Source organism: Rhinopithecus bieti, unplaced genomic scaffold (assembly GCF_001698545.2).
Source record: "Rhinopithecus bieti isolate Rb0 unplaced genomic scaffold, ASM169854v2 scaffold_4830, whole genome shotgun sequence".
In the NCBI taxonomy this organism is placed as follows: Eukaryota; Metazoa; Chordata; class Mammalia; order Primates; family Cercopithecidae; genus Rhinopithecus; species Rhinopithecus bieti.
In genome coordinates, this window is record NW_016804529.1 from 485024 (window position 1) to 499100 (window position 14077).

General features: G+C 38.7%; 1 pseudogene; it reads right to left on the minus strand.

The window, feature by feature from the left end:
- LOC108527580 (Fc receptor-like protein 2) overlaps positions 1 to 13891 on the minus strand; it is a 26442-nt pseudogene extending 12551 nt beyond the window's left edge.
- Positions 13892 to 14077: the final 186 nt, after the last annotated feature.

Genomic DNA, 14077 nt, shown 5'->3' on the forward strand with positions numbered 1-14077 from the left:
TTTTTTTTTTTTTTTTTTTGAGAGCGGAGTCTCGCTGTGTCGCCCAGGCTGGAGTGCAGTGGCGCGATCTCGGCTCACTGCAAGCTCCGCCTCCCGGGTTCCCGCCATTCTCCCGCCTCAGCCTCCGAGTAGCTGGGACTACAGGCACCCGCCACCGCGCCCGGCTAGTTTTTTGTATTTTTAGTAGAGACGGGGTTTCACCGTGTTAGCCAGGAGGGTCTCGATCTCCTGACCTAGTGATCCACTCATGTTATTTTCAATAGCTGCTGTGACATTTTACATTCCCACCAACAAAGCAAAAGGGTTCTAGTTTCTTCTCATTCTTGCCAATGCTTGTTAATTTCTGTTTTGTTTTCATTTTTTTTAATAGCCATTCTCATTAATGAAGTGGTCTTATTGAGGTTTTAATTTGCATTTCCCTAATTATTAGTGATATTGAGCACCTTTTCATGTACTAACTGGTCATATGTATATCTTCTTGGGAGAAATGCCTATTTAAATTATTTGCTCATTTTTAAATTGCATTGTTCATTTTATGTTAAATTGTAAGAGTTATATATATATATATTCTGGATATTAATCCCTTATCAGATATACAATTTGCAAATATCTTCTCTCATTCCATGAGTTGTCTTTTCACTGTTGATTGTGACCTTTGAGGTATAGAAATTTTAAACTTCGATGTACTCTAATTTATCTTTATTCTTTTGTTGCCTATGCTTTTGGTATCATATCCAAGAATTATTGACACGTCCAATGTAATTCAGCTTTTTTCCTATATACTAGGATTTTTGGTAATTTTAGTTCTTATGTTTAAGTCTTTGATCAATTTTGAATTATTTTTTGTATATGTTGTAATGATCTAACTTCATTATTTATGTATGGATATCTAGTTTTTCAATATCACTTGTTAAACAGACTATCTTTTCCCCACAGAATGTTCTTGGCACCCTGTTGAAAGTTATTTGACTGTATATGCGAGAGTTTATTTCTGGGGTATCTATTCTATTCCATTTGTCAGTATGTCTGTATTTATGCTCATACCATACTGTTTTGGCTGCTTATAGCTTTGTAGTAAGTTTTAAAACCAGGATATTTAAGACCTACAACTTTGTTCTTTTTCATTGTTATTTTGCTTATTTGGGATCTCTTGAGATTCCATATAAATTTAGGATGGATTTTTCTGTATCTCCAAAAAATATATCTAGGATTTTATTGTATTTTATTTATTTTAAGACAAAGTCTTGCTCTGTCACCTAGGCTGGAGTGCAGTGGCACAATCACGGCTCATTGCAGCCTCAACTCCATGGCTCAAGCAGTTCTGCCATCTCAGCCTCCCGAGTAGCTGGGACACCAGGTGCATGCCACCAAACTCAGCTATTTGTTTGTTTGTAGAAACACATTATCTCTATATTGCCTAGGCTAGTCTTGAACTCCTGGGCTCAAGTGATCCTCCCATCTCAGCCTCCCAAAATGCTGAGAATACAAGCATGCACCACTGCGTCCAGTCTCACTGGGATTTTGATAGGGATTGTATTGAGTCTGTAGATTGCTTTGGGTTGTATTGACATCTTAACAATACTAAGTCTTCCATTTATAAAAGTGGAATGTCTCTCCACTTATTTGTGTTTTCTTTAATTTCTTTCAGCAATGTTTTCTAATTTAGTGTACAATTTTTTTGCCTCCTAGGTTTTTTATTCTTAAGTATTTTATTATTTTTGATGTTGTTGGAGTTGTGTCTTAATTTCCTTTTTGGATTGTTTATTGTTAGTATATAAAAATGCAGCTGAGGTCAGGCACAGTGGTTCATGCCTGTAATCTCAGCACTTTGAGAGGCCGAGGCAGGAAGATTGCGTGAAGGCAGGAGTTTGAGACAAGCCTAGGCAACAGAATGAGACCCTGTCTCTACAAAAAATTTTAAAAATTGGCTAGGCGTGGTTGTATGTGCCTGTTGTTCCAGCTACCAAGGAGGCTGATGTGGGAGGATTGCTTGAGCCCGGGAGTTCAAGGCTGCAGTCAACTGTGATCACACCACTGCACTGCAGTCTGACTGACAGAGCAAGAGCCTATCTCCTCCCACACACACAAAAAAAGCAACCGATATTTGCATATTGATTTTGTATCCTGTAACTTTTTTGAATTCATTTATTAGTTCTAACTTTTTTTTTTTTTTGTAAAATCCTTAGGATTTTATATACATATAACGTCAGAGAACAGAGATAATTTTACTTCTTCCTTTCTGATTTAGATGCCCTTTATGTCTTTCCAGCGCTTAATTACTCTGGCTATGATTTTCAATACTATGTTAAATAGAAATGGTAAAAATGGACATCTTTGCCTTGTTCCTGATCTTAGAGGAAAAGCTGTCAGTTATTTACCGTTGAGTGTGATGTTAGTTGTGGGCTTTTAACACATGGCCTTTATTATATTGTGGTATGTTTTTTTTATTTCTAGTTTGTTAAGTGTTTGTTTTTATCATAAAAGTATGTTAAATTTCACTAATGCTTTTTCTGCATCATGATGATCATGAGGTGTTTTTCCCTGCTTTATTCTGTTAATGTGGCACATTATATGGATGGTTTTCTTTTGTTGAACATCCTTCCAGGAATAAATCCCACTTGGAAGTGGTGTATAATTCTTGTAGTGTGCTATCGAATTCGATCTGCTAGTGTTTTGTTGAAAATTTTTGCATCAATATTGATAAGAGATATTGGTCTGTAGTTTTCTTTTCTTGCAGTGTCTTTGTTTGGCTTTGGTATTAGAGTAATGCTGGCCTTAGAATGAGTTAAGAAGCTTTCCTTCCTCTTCAATTACTTGGAATATTTTGAGAAGTCTTTCTTCTTTTTCAATGTAGACATTTACAGCTATAAATTTCTCTCTGAGCACTGTGTTCACTGCATCCCATGCATTTTGGTGTGTTACATTGTTCTTTTTATTCATCTCGAAGTATTTTCTAATTCCTTTGTGATTTCTTTTTTAATCCTTTAGTTGTTTAATAGTGTGTTGTTTAACTTGCTCATATATTTTCCAGTTTTCTTGTTATCGATTCCTAACTTCATCCTGAGGTAGTTGGAGGAGATACTTTATATGGTATTTATATTTTAAAATCTATAGAGACTTGGCATATGGTTTATTCTAGATAATGTTCATGGGCATTTGAGAAGAATGTGTATTCTGCTTTTGTTGTTTGCTCTGTATATGTCTGTTAGCTGTAGTTGGTTTATTGTGTTGTTCAATCACTCTGTTTCCTTATCTATCTCTTGTTTGTTTCATCCATTATAGAAAATGCATTATTGCAGTTTCCAACTATTAAGTAGAACAATTTATATCTCCCTTAATTTCTGTCAATTTTGGCTTCATATGTTTTGACAGCCTATTATTAGGTGCACAAAATGTTTAACATGGTTATATCTTCTTGCTTTATCATACAATGTCCTCATTTTTCTCTTGTAAACCTTAAAAATTTGACATCTATGTTTTGTGATATTAGTGTAGCTGCCCTAGCTCTCTTTTGATAACTATTTTCATGGAGTGTCTTTTCTCATCCTTTCACTTCCAAACTATTTACATCTTCAGTTTTAAAGTGAGTCTTTTGTAGACAGCATGTAGTTGGATTATTTTTTATTCCATTCTGCCATTTTTTGTCTTTTGATTGGAGATTGTCTTAGTCTATTTAGTGTTGCTACAACAGAATACCTGAGGTTGAATGATTTATAAAGAAAAGAGATTTATTTGGCTTATAACTGTGGTGGCTGAAAAGTCCAAGTACATCGTGCCAGGATTTGTTTGACTTCTGGTGAGGGCCTTGTGCGGCATAATAACATGGTAGAGAAGCAGAAGGATAGACAGGCATGTGCAAAGAAGGTAAACATAAGAGGCAGCCTCACCTTATAACAATCCCTTGTCATGGTAACTAATTCAGTCACACAAGAGTGAGAACTCATTCCTGCAAGACAGCATTCACCCATTAATGAGTGATCTGCACCCCTGACCCAAACACTACCTGCTATTCCTCACCTCCCAGCACTGCTGCATTGATATGAATATGGAACATACCATATTTAAACCAATGCATTTGCCCTCACCTCCCAAAAAACTTACATTCTTCTTAAAATGCAAAACACATTCATCCCATCCCAATAGTACCCAAAGTTTTAACTCATTCAAGGACCAACTTAAAAGTCCAAAGTCCAAAGTCTCATCTGAGACTCAAGGCTAGTTCCTTCCACCTGTGAGCCTATAAAATAGAAAATCAAGTTATTTACTTTCAAGATACAATGGTAGCATAGATATTGGGTTAACATTCCCACTTCAAAAAGGGGTAAAAGGCCCAAAGAAAGGAGTAACTGGCCCAAAGCAAATTTGAAACCCAGCAGGTAGATGTTAAATCTTAAAGCTCCAAAATAAGTTTTCACTTCATGTGCCACCTGCTGGACATACTGAGATGGGAGTTGGGCCCCCAGTGCCTCAGGCAGCCCTACCCCTATGGCTTTGCTGGGTGCAGCTTATGTGGCTGCTGTACACCTCGGAGTCCAGTGCCTGTAGCCTTTCCCAGTAGGCATTGAATGCTGTTGGTGGCATTCTGGGGTCTTGAGGGCAGTGGCCCTACTCCCACATTTCCACTAGGCATTGCCTTGGTAAGGACTTTCTGTGGCAGCTTTATCCCTGGTGGGAAGCTTCTGCCTGGGCACCCACGGTTTCTGCAGCATCCTTTGAAATATTGGTGGAGGCAGCAATGCCTCCGCTGCTCTTGCATTATGCACACCTGCAGAATTAGCACCACACGGATGTAGACGTTTCCAAGGCTTTATGCACCCTTTAGAGTGGTGGCCTAAGCCATATCTGGGGCTGCTTGTGCCATTGCTGGAGTAGCCAGAATGGCCAAGATATGGGGAGCAGCATCCCAAGGCAACCCTGGGCAGCAAATCTATGGAAGGTGCCCCAGGTCCATCTCTCAAAGCCATTCTGTCCTCTTATGCCTCTGGGTCTGTGGTGCCTCTTATGTCTCTAAGATTTCTGAAATACTTTTGGGGCCTTTTTCCCGTTGTCTTCACAATTAGCAATTGGCTTTTTTTCTATCGGTAGTAATCCCTTTGACAACCAGTTGCTCAGCTGCACTGTTGGATTCTTCTCCTAAATATGCTCTTTCATTCTCTACCACGTGTCCAGGCTGAGAATTTTCCAAATTTTTATGTTGTTTCCCTATTTTTTTTTTTTTTTTTTTTGAGGTGGAGTCTCGCTCTGTTGCCCAGACTGGAGTGCAGTGGCACAATCTCCGCTCACTGCAAGCTCCGCCTCCCGGGTTCACGCCATTCTCCTGCCTCAGCCTCCCAAGTAGCTGGGACTACAGGCGCCCGCCACCTCGCCCGGCTAGTTTTTTGTATTTTAGTAGAGACGGGGTTTCACCATGTTAGCCAGGATGGTCTCGATCTGCTGACCTCGTGATCCGCCCGTCTCGGCCTCCCAAAGTGCTGGGATTACAGGCTTGAGCCACCGCGCCCGGCCTATGTTGTTTCCCTTTTAAGTGTACATTTTGCTTGTAGCTTATCCTTTGCTCCTGTAACTCATTGTAAGCAGTTAAATATAACCATGCAGCTTCTTGCATACTTTGCTGCTTAGATATTCCTTCCTCCAGATATACTAGTTCATCACTCTTAAATTCTGCCTTCCATAAAGCCCTAGGGGATGGAGACAATGCATCCAAGTTTTTTTGTTTTGTTTTGTTTTTTTACAAATGTATAACAAGAGTGCCTTTTACTGCAGTTTCCAATAAGATATTGCCATTTCCATCTGAGATCTCATAAGAATGGACCTTACTTTCCATTATTTCTATCAGCATTTTGGTCACAACCACTTAACCAATCTCTAAGAAGTTCCAGACTTTCTCTACTCTTCTTGTCTTCTAAGCCTTCATTAGAATCTAGGCTTTTTCTAGCCTGTTCCTCTTTCAACCTCTACTAATTATCAATTCTAAAGCTACTCCACCTTTTTAGATATCTGAATAGCAACACCTCACTCCTCAGTACCAATTTTCTGTCTTTGTTTAGTGTTGCTAGAACTAAACACCTGTGGCTAGGTAGCTTATAAAGAAAAGAGATTTATTTGGCTCACGATTCTGATGGCTGGAAAGTCCAAAAGCATGGAACTGGCTGGCATCTGCTGGGCTTCTGGTGAAGGCCACATGTTGTGTCACAATATGATGGTGAAGCAGAAAGTAGGCAGACGTGCAAAAAGTGCAAATATGAGAGGCAGCCTTGCTTTACAACAACCCACTCTCATGGTAACTGATCCAGTCCCATGAAAGTGAGAGCTCATTTCCAAGACATGGCATGCTGTTTATGAGGGTTCCACTCCCATGAACCAAACATTTCCTAGTAGGCTTCACCTCCCAACAATATTGCATTGAAGATCAAGCCTCACCATGAGTTTTGGTGGGGGAGAAAACTATATTCAAACCATAGCAGAGAGTTTAATCTACTTACACTAAAAGTTATTACTTATAAGGAGAGACCTCTGCTCTTTTGCAAGGTTTTGTTTCCTATGTGCCTATAGCTTTTTTGTTCCTCTATTTCTCCATTACTGCCTTCTTCTTCATTTAGTTATTTTTTTGTATTAAACATTTGCTTCATTCTTATTTTCTTTTCTCTATGTTCTACAGTTTTTTTTGTGGTTGTGTTTCATGTGGTCATGTTTAACATGCAAAGTTATGAGACTAACTTGAATTTATATCAATTTAATTTCAATAGCATACAACAATTCTGCTTCAATACAAGTCTGCTCCCCTTTTCTGTTATTGATGCCACAGATTACATCTTTATATATTGTACACCCAGAAACACAGATTAGTGATTTTTTTGCATCTGTATTTTAAATTATGTAGAAGATGAAAAGTACAGTTACAAATCAAAATTACAAGAATACTAGCTTTTATAAATGCCCATGTATTTACAATTACCAAAGACCTTTTTTTCTTTACACTGTCAAGTTACTGTGTAGTATCCTTTCATATCAACCTGAAGGACTCCCTTCAGCATTTCTTACAGGGCAGGTATTTTAGTAACAATTTCCCCCAGCTTTTCTTCATCTGGGTATGTCTTAATTTCTCCATCATTTCTGAAGGACAATTTTGCTGGAAATAGAATTCTGACTTGACTTTTTTTTTCTTCAAGCACTTTGAATATATCTATCTACTTTCTTCTGCTCTCTAAGATTTCTGATAAAAAATTGGCTGGTAATCTTATTTAAGATTCTTGTACATTATGAGTTGCTTTTCCCTTGGTGCATTCAAGATTCTGTCCTTTTGAGGAAAGAAACTGAGTGGACATTTTCCCAAAGAAGACATACAAATGGCCAACAGGCACATGAAAACAATTTCAGTAGAACCAAACATCAGGAAAATGCAAATTAAAAAAACAATGAGATATCACCTCATACCTGTTAGGATAGCTATTCCCAAAAGGACAAAAAATAACAAGTGTTGGCAAGGACAGAGAAAAGGGAACCCTTGTACTGTTTGTGAAAATGTAAATTGGTTATAGCTGTTATTGAAAACAGTATGGAAATTCCTCAAAAAATTAAAAGTAGAGCTACCATATGATCCAACAATTCCACTTCTGGGTACATATCCAAAGGAAATGAAATGGTAACTATATAAAGTGAAGGATATGTTAATTAGTTTGATTGTAGTAATCATTTTACAATGTATTTATGTATAAAACATCAAATTGTATTTCAGTAAAGCTGTTACTTAAAAATTAAAAAATAAAATTATTCTCTCCATGTTAGCCAGGATGGTCTCAATCTCCTGACCTCATGATTTGCCCATCTTAGCCTCCCAAAGTGCTGGGATTACAGGCATGAGCCACCATGGCTGGCTATTCTCTCATTGTCTTTGGTTTTTGATAGTTTGATTATAGTATTTCTTATTGGGGGTCTTTTTAAGTTTATCCTGCTTGGAGTTTGTTGAGCTTCTTGGACTTGTAGATTCATATATTTAATCAGATTTGGGAATTTCTCAGTCATTATTTTAAAATCTATTCTTTCTGACTCCTTTTCTCTCTCTTCTCTTTTTGGAACTCACACAGTAGACATATTGGTTTATTTCATGATGTCTCACATGTTCCTTAGGTTCTACTTATATTTCTTTTTTCTTTCTATTTTTCAGACTCAGTAATTTTAATTGTCTCATCTTAAAGTATTCTCATTCTTTCTTTTGCCTATTCAAATCTGCTTTTAACTCTTCTAGTAAATTTTCATTTCAGTTATCTTACTTTTCAGCTCCAGGATTTCTTTTCATTTTGGTTATTATATCTTTCAGCTTCAGAATTTCTTTTTAGCTATTTAAAAGAATAATTTGTATTATTATTAACATTCTTATTTCGTTCATACATTGTTTTCCTGTCTTTTAAAATTTTTTTTCTTTTTTAGATCTTTGAGCATCTTTAAAACAGTTGTTTTAAAATTATTGTCTAGTAAGTCTAGTGTCTGTTGATTTGTTTTGTTCCTTTGAATGAACCATACTTTTCTGATTTTTTGTTTGTCTTGTGATTTTTTGTTGAAAGCTGAATATTTAAGTTATATAATGTGGTAACTCTGGAAAGCAGATTGTCCCCTTTTCATAGGGTTTGCTGTTTTATTAAAAAAATTATTGCAGGGTGTCTCTGTGCCAGGCCTCAGTTTGAGGTGAGGACTTAAGGTATTCTCAGGTATTTTCTGAGATTATATCTTCCTCTGGGCATGTGTGATGGCTTTTTAAATTCTTTCATATATGTGATTGCACCTGAATATCCCAATTTGCGTGTCAACAATCAAAAGCCATAATCTGCAATCAGAACACAGAACTCAATATTTGTAAGGAAAGGTCTTTATTGCCCACTCAGGCTCCAGAAAGCTATACTAAGAATATGGGCTTTCATACTCACAGCTACCTGGTACAGAATTGGAGACTGGGAGGCAGTAGACACCACTGAAGGAAAGCTAAGAGTGAGAAATTAACTGCAATTTAGCAGCTGATCTTTCTTCTGGAAGCTGCAAGCATTCAAATTCACGTCAGCATTCAGAAATAGTTACTTCAGACAGTTTCTGCTAGTAGAATTGTTGCCTAGGTGGACAGACAGATTCCTGGTGCTTCTTCACCATTTCCTTGATATCCCCAGCTGTTTTTGACAAAGTGCAAAAGCAATTTGGTTGAGAAAAGGAAGCCTTTTAAACCAATGGTAGTGGGACAATTGGACATCCATAGGAAAAATAATAACTCTCAATCTAAGTCTGACACCTTATACAAAAATTAACTTAAAATAGATCATGGCTGTTAATGTAAAGTGTAAAACTATAAAACCTACAGAAAAAAACTAGGAGAAAATTTTCAGAATCTAGGGCTAGGCAAAGAGTTCTTAGACTTGTTACCAAAAACGATCTATATGAAAACAAAATGATAAATTGAACATCAGAATTTAAAAATTTAGCTCTGCAAAATACCTTACTTAAATGATGCAAAGATGAACTATAGACTGAGAGAAAATATTTGAAAAGCAAATATCTAACAAAAGCTAGTATCTAGAGTGTATAAATGACTCTCAAATTCAAGAGTTAAAAAAAACCAAAACAATCCAACTTAAAATTGGCAAAAGATATGAAGAGATATTTCAGCAAAGAGGATATAAGATGTCAAATAAGCAATGAAAGATGTTCAACATTATTACCCATTAGTGAAATTCAAATTAAAATCATCGTGACATATCATTACATACCTATTGAAATGGCTAAAATAAAAAACAATGACAGTATCAAATGTACCAATTTACATTTATAAATTGGTGGTAGAAATGTAAAATGATACAGCCACTCTGGAAACCAGCTTGGCAGTTTCTTAAAATCTAAATATGTTACTTATATATGACCCAGAAATTGCACTATTGGTCACTTATCCCAGACAAATACTTAAGTTTACATAAAAAACTTCACAGGAATGTTTATAGCAACCTTATTTGTAACAGCCTTAAATTGGAAACAACCTAGATGTCCTTCAACAAATGAATGGTTAGTGGTACATAGTAAAGTACTTAGTCCATATGGTTTGGCTGTGTCCCCACCCAAGTCTCAACTTGAACTGTATCTTCCAGAATTCGCACATGTTGTGGGAGGGACCCCGCTGGAGGTAACTGAATCATGGGAGCTGGTCTTTCCCATGCTATTCTCGTAATAGTGAATAAGTGTCATGAGATCTGATGGGTTTATCAAAGGCTTTCACTTTTGATTCTTCCTCATTTTTCTCTTGCTGCTGCCATGTAAGAAGTGTCTTTTGCTTCCCACCATGATTCTGAGGCCTTCCCAGCCATGTGGAACTGTAAGTCCAATTAAACCTCTTTTTGTTCCCAGTTTTGGGTATGTCTTTATCAGCAGCATGAAAAAGAACTAATTCAGTAAGTTGGTACCAGTGCAGTGGGGTGTCACTGAAAAGATACCCAAAAATGTGGAAGTAACTTTGGAAGTGGGTAACAGGCAGAGGTTGGAACAGTTTGGAGGGCTCAGGAAGACAAGAAAATGTGGGAAAGTTTGGAACTTCTTAGAGACTTATTGAATGGCTCTGACAAAAATGCTGATAGTGATATGAACAATAAGGTCCAGGCTGAGGTGGTCTCAGATGAAGATAAGAAACTTGTTGGGAACTGGAGCAAAGGTGATTTTTGTTATATTTTAGCAAAGAGACTGGTGGCGTTTTGCCCCTGCACTAGAGATTTGTGGAACTTGAGAGAGATTTGTGGAACTTTGAACTTGAGAGAGATGATTTAGGGTATCTGGTGGAAGAAATTTCTAAGCAGCAAAGCATTCAAAAGGTGACTTGGGTGCTGTTAAAAGCATTCCATTTTAAAAGGGAAACAGAGCATAAAAGTTCAGAAAATTTGCGACCTGATGCAGAAGTAGAAAAGAAACACCCATTTTTTTAGGAGAAATTCAAGCCAGCTGCAGAAATTTGCATAAGTAGCAAGGAGCCTAATGTTAATCCCCAAGACCATGGGGAAAATGTCTCCAGCTGATGTCAGAGACCTTCATGGCAGCTCCTCCCATCACAGGACCAGATGACCAGGAGGAAAAATTGGTTTCATGGGCTGCGCTCAGGGTCCCTGTACTGTGTGCAGCTAAGGGACTTGGTGCCCTGTGTCTCAGTTGCTTCAGCCATGGCTGAAAGAGGCAAACATAGAGCTTGAGTTGTGACTTCAGAGAGTGGAAGCCCAAAGCCTTGGCAGTTTCCACGTAGTGTTGAGCCTGCAGGTGCACAGAAGTAGAGAATTGAGGTTTGGGAACTTCCACCTAGATTTCAGAAGATGTATGGAAATGCCTGGATGCCCAGGCAAAAGTTTGCTGCAGTGGTAGGGCCCTCATGGAGAACTTTGGCTAGGGCAGTGTGGAAGGGAAATGTGGGATCGGAGCCCCCCCAGAGAGTCCCTACTGGGGCACTGCCTAGTGGAGCTGTGAGAGGAGGGCCACCATCCTCCAGACCCCAGAATGGTAGATCCACCAACAGCTTGCACCATGAACCTGGAAAAGCCACAGGCACTCAATGCCAGCCTATGAAATCAGCCAAGAGGGAGGCTGTACCCTGCAAAGCCACAGGGGTGGAGCTGCCCAAGACCATGGGAACCCACCTCTCACATCAGTGTGACCTGGCTGTGAGACCCAGGGTCAAAGGAGATCATTCTGGAACTTTAAAATTTGACCGTCCCGCTCGATTTTGGACTTGCATAGGCCCTGTAATGCCTTTGTTTTGGCCAATTTCTCCCATTTGAAATGGCTGTATTTACCCAATACCTGTACCTCCATTGTATCTAGGAAGTAGCTAGCTTGCTTTTCATTTTACAGTCTCATAGGCAGAAAGGACTTGCCTAGTCTCAGATGAGACTTTGGAGTGGAATTTTGGGTTAATGCCAAAATTAGTTAAGACTTTGGGGGACTGTTGGGAAGGCATGATTGGTTTTGAAAAGTGAGGACATGAAATTTGGAGTTTGGTTTGGCTGTGTCCCCAACCAAATTTCAACTTGAACTGTATCTCCCAGAATTCCCATATGTTGTGGGAGGGACCCAGGGGCAGCTAATTAAATCAGGTGGGCCAGTGTTTCCCAGGCTATTCTCATGATAGTGAATAAGTCTCAGGAGATCTGATGGGTTTATCAGGGGTTTCCACTTTTGCTTCTTCCTTATTTTTCTCTTGTGGCCGCCATGTAAGATGTGCCTTTTGCCTTCTGCTGTGATTCTGAGGATTCCCCAGCCATGTGAAACTATAAGTCCAATTAAACTTCTTTTTGTTCTGGTTTTGGGTATGTCTTTATCAGCAGCATGAAAATGAACTCATACATTAGTAATATAAAAAACCTATTGATGCAAGCGCAACATGGATGAATTGCCAGACAATTATGTTGAATAAAGAGAAAACATCCAAATAATTACAAAATACATGATTCTATCTATGTAACATTTTTGAAATGACAGAACTATAGAAATGGAAAATACATTTGTATTACCAAGCATTGAAGAGGAGGTTTACAAGAGGGAGGTGAGTGTGGCTATAAAAGAACAACTTGAGGGATCCTTGTGGTGAAGGATGTATTGTGGTTTTTGACTGTATCTATGTCAATATCCTGGCTGTATATTGTACTGTAGTTTAGCAAGATGTTACAATTGAGGGAAACTGGGTAAAAAAGAGATGGGATTGATGCAGGGCACGCGAGCACCAAAATTGGAGCTTAGCCCAGGAGAGTCCTTGGCTTTGCCCAGGAAGGAATTCAAGGGTGAGCTGGAGGTGTTAAACAGCAACTTTCACTGAAGTGGCAGTGTACAGCAGCACCACAGGTACTGCTCCTTATGGAGAAGGGCTACCCCATAGGCAGTTTACCTGGAGTAGCAGCTCAAAGTCAGTTGTGTAGTCATATTTATATTGACTTTTAATTACATGCAAATTAAGGGGTGGTTTATGCAGCAATTCCTAGGAAAAAGGCAGTGACTTCCAGTCATCTGGTCATTGCCCTGGAAAGGGTGGTACCTTCTGGGTGTTGCCATGGCAATGGCAAATTGACGTGGCACACTGGTGGCCATGTCCTATGGAAAGTTGCTTCCCCCCAGTGTCTATTTTAGCTAGTCCTCAATTTGGTCCCATGTCCAAGCCCTGACTCTGGAGTCAAGTCTCTGTTCCTGTCTCAGGATCTCTCTATATTATTATTTTTGACTGCATGAGAATCTACAGCTATGTCAAAATAAAGTTTAATTAAAAAGTACAAATGTGAGAATTTTGCCTATTTCTAAAAAGGTAGCCTACGTGGACGTACTTCCTAGAGCTGGTGTTTATAATATTCTCTTGGATACTAAATAGTAGAATCATTAAGAGCATATTTGTGTTGGCTAATCAATTTACTTATGAATTCCAAGTTTATTCTTACAGGGAACAAAGGCATCTAAAGTTACAGGAAAAAAATCCCATACTTTCCATTCTAAAAGTTTCCTATTTGAATTAACTCAAATATAGGGAGATATTTTTAGACTTGGCCAGAATATGCAGTTTTACAGTAGCTGAGGCATGGAAGCCTCTATGATCCCTAGGGAGACATACAGCCTCAGGAATTTATACAGCATATTGGGGAAATTGAAGCTTGAAAAATAGATCAGAGGTGCCAGCAGCTAGCATTCAGTGGTAAAGAGCAATGATTTTGAAGCTGAAATGTGAATCTTGCCTTTGCTGCTTAACAGCTGTGTAACTTTTTTTTTTTTTTTTTTTGCCACGAAGTGTGTTTTATTTTCATTATTCATACAAATAATTTTCTATAATATTCCAGGGCAAACCGGAGAATTTGGCAGTCCGATTGGGGGGGGGGCCCTTCAGAGACCCACAGGCCGGTGGCATCGGCGCGGAGTGCCCAGGTTCACAGTGCAGCTTGTGGCTCGTGTCCATCTTGCAGGTGGCTCTTCCTCCACATCACGACTGGGGTCTCGAAGATGACGGGGTAGGAAATCCTCCAGGATTTTAGGAAATTTCACTCCGCTTCTCCTGCTCAATGGTCTCTTTGGTCGGCAGGGTGTTCTTCTCCTG